The sequence below is a fragment of the Sciurus carolinensis genome, chromosome 15, assembly GCF_902686445.1.
Source record: "Sciurus carolinensis chromosome 15, mSciCar1.2, whole genome shotgun sequence".
Taxonomy (NCBI): Eukaryota; Metazoa; Chordata; class Mammalia; order Rodentia; family Sciuridae; genus Sciurus; species Sciurus carolinensis.
The window spans coordinates 22,446,069-22,449,507 of record NC_062227.1 but is presented as its reverse complement, the minus strand read 5'-3'; the positions used below and the strand labels follow the sequence as shown (position 1 = coordinate 22,449,507).

The following is a 3,439-nucleotide window of genomic DNA, read 5'->3' as shown; positions in this document are numbered from 1 at the left end:
CAGTAGATTTATCAAGATTCTACTGTAGGAGGATTTGATTTAGTCATTGGGATATTAAAGGAACTGTGATATCACCATAAGAGGGTTCCATTGCAGAGAATAATATATATACTGCCTGCTGCCTTTTATTTCAGATATAGAATGAAATTAATTACACCTACACAGCTCAGATGGCAGCCTGATAACATCGGGCTCATCTTTATTGTAGCAGGCATGCTCTCCTTGCTTTTCATTCAGTGGGTACCTCCCAGGTGATAAAACTTAATAAAAGAGGCGACTCTGACAACAATGTCATAAACTGTGTTTTCTACTTCCTTGACTTTCGAAGCTTGACCGCTGAGTATGGTAGGAAATTTTCACAGTGAGTCAGGACCTGGGCATCCGTTGGCATTATGTCGTGTGTATACTTCAGGGGTGGAAAGGTCTGACACATTTCTGTGCCCACCACTGGGGCCATGGAAGATACTTCCATAGCAAAAGATGTGTTAATAGGAGAAGAGCCTCACACATTTATTCTCTTAAAGTTTGAGGGGACAAGAGAGCCTTTGGCAATGAAGACCCAGGGGAAACTGCCTGTTTTGCTGAGGAGTGGACGACTGTAGAAATGCATATGGATGGAAGGTCTGATCTAATGGTAATAATGGGTGCTCAGGGGACATGCAGCAGGGCCTGTCCAGATTCTTCTTGGCCTGTGTGACATTCCTTCCTGCAGGTGGGTGGCAGGACCCCTCAGAATGATGGAGAAGGGAGAGAGTGACCTTTCTAGATTTTGGGAGAGAGGTTCCAGTTTCTGTGGCCCACATTAACAAAGAGAAATTTCCAGTTTCTCTGACTCACTTTGAGGGAGAAAGGTAGGAGGCAGGAGAAGGTCAGAGAGACCCACTTCCACTTCTGAAGTCTAGGCCTTCAGTGTCTTTAAAGAACTCAGCAGACCAAAGCACCAGATTTTGAGAGTATCCTGTTCTGAACACAGACAACATGTTATGGGAGTTTTCCCCCTGCCTCACTGTCAGTTACCATTTACATCTTGTGTGGGTTTTTTAAAGAGCCTCTCCCTTTCTTACAAGCAATGCTCAAGGGGCAGGGAGCCCTGAGAAACTGACTGCTGGGGATCTTTTGTTATTGACCCTTGGTAGGTTGTGGGAGTGGCCTCCTTAGGTAGAGAGAGACAGGAAGCTGTGGGGGTCCAGGTGGTAAGGTCAGCCATGGGGACCCTGGAGCTCAGAGAAAAGGCAGAATCTCCTCATCTGATCACTTCTTGGTTTAGAATTTTTCCACCTCTGACTAACTGTGTGGCCTTGGCGTGTTATTTTATTTTTCTGAGCTTCAGTCGTCTTTTCTGGAAAAACACCTTGCAGGTACAATGTAAATACAGAAGGAGGGAACCAGTGCTGACATCAGGGGCTTCTTGAGGTGACTGGCTGTGTGTACGTAACAGCCATTCCATGCAGGTTGTAGGTTTAACTGCATGAACTCATTTTCTATAAATCAAAAAGGGTTAATGTTGGCAATATTTCATGTGGTTCAAACTCCTGGACCCCTTTCTCTAGGTCCAAGACTGTCGGGGTTTCCGGGACCCCCAGCCTTTGGGCATGGTCAAGATGGCGCCTGACGCTGAGCCAAAAGCGGCCAGCTATACAGTAAACAACCAGCGAATTCCAATGATTGGCTAGTTAACGATGTGATTAGAGCATGCCCCCCTCGTGTACCTATCCTAGGCTTGCAGCTGTCCGCGTTTACCTCGTGTACTCTCCCCTGATTGGTTGAAGTGTATATAAGCCTGGTGGGTGGGAGAGTAGGGGGGCTGAAGAAGAGGGAGAAGCGGAAGAAGCGGCGGAGGTGGAGGCTGAAGCTGAGCTGGACGCTGGGAGTGCGCGGAAGCTGGAAGAAGCTGGGAGAAGGGAAGCTGGGAGTGTGCGGAAGCTAGGAGTAAAAGAAGTGTAGGAGAGGGACTGTGCACAATAAACTTCCAAAGCTTCAGACATTTGTCGTGTCTCTCTCTGCGGGCAGAGGGAGCGCGATACAAGACTTTGATGATTGGGGTATAAGTGACATGTGTGCATGTATGTGTAGTTACATACATGTATGTTATAAGCATGTGGCTGGTATTATGTTTTACAAATAACACTTGTGAACAACTCTCCAAATTAGCAAAATAATGACTTCTGAATTTGTACCATGGAAAGCCAGCTCTGCTCAGTGCTGTGGAAGGCAGTGTAGGACACTGGCATTGGGTCCACCTGAAACATTTGGTTATTGGGGATGTAAGGTTGTCCCAGGATGAGCCTGCAAGGAGTTCACAGAAAAACACAGGTCAGGGTTGCGGTTGTAACTCAGTGGAAGAACACTTGCCTAGAATGTGTGATGCACTGGGTTCAATCCTCAGCACTATATAAAAATAAATAAAATAAAAGTATTGTGCCCATCTACAACTAAAAATATTCAAAGGAAAATAATGCCTAATCACATTAACCAAAAAACCCAGGTCACCCGACCTTTCTTTTTCTAAATAAAAATTGTATGGAAATTAAAGAGGGAGGTGGGTTGCAACTCCCTTTCCAGGGCTGGCTTGTCAAGGGAGCTTGAAGTCCAATCTGGAAAGAAGCGTCTAGAATACTGAATGGAGGGATCACCCAGGATCATCTTCATAACCCAGGGTTTGCAGCATTTGCCTGGATACTAGGAGCTGCCTACAAGGCATGCAGGTGTTATTTGGGTACTATTCAGAGAGAAGAGACAGATGAAATCGTTAGATGTTCTTAAAATGGGATTCTTCTGAAGTGGGTGAGTTTTTTTTTTTTTTTTAATTTTGAAATTATTTTAATTTAGCAATAGAAAATGTCAGAAGAAAAAAGTAAACAGGGAAACTTTTACTTCATGAGCATCTCAAACCCTCACTTGTTCACTAATCCATGAGATGAAAAGTTTTGTCAAAAAGCATTCAGCCAAAAACAAAAAAACAATAAAAAAAAGCATTCAGCCACCCACAATGATGTTATTAATAGGGATATGGATCAATTTCACAAAGAAACCAATGAATCCCATTATAGCAAATCCTATTGCTGTGTCCATGGCAATCTTCTAGAATTCTTTTCTATCAGGTTTGGTGCGTCTTTTACCAAGATGAATTGAGTCCTTCAGAAACAGCCAACTTGGCTCAACAAACTGCATTACCTGATCCATGATTGTCCCTCGAGTCAGCCCCCTGCCTTATTCTCCCAGCTCTCAGGATGCCCCTTGGGATGCTCTGAAGTGGGTGAGTTTTTGAGGGTAGCAGTCATTTACTTAGATAGATGTAGAAGGGGAAGGCCTAGGAAACTGGAGGGAGGGGAGAATTTTAAATAGTTTTCAAACGAGAAGATGGCATTGTTGATGACTTGGCTCCTTTTCCTTCTGTCCCCAGGCAGACGTATTTTCTGCTGTATTAAAAGATGTCTAT

General features: G+C 44.3%; 1 pseudogene; it reads right to left on the bottom strand.

Moving 5' to 3' along the window:
• Window positions 1–2,976: 2,976 nt before the first annotated feature.
• Window positions 2,977–3,183, bottom strand: LOC124965635 (protein transport protein Sec61 subunit gamma-like; annotated as a pseudogene).
• Window positions 3,184–3,439: the final 256 nt, after the last annotated feature.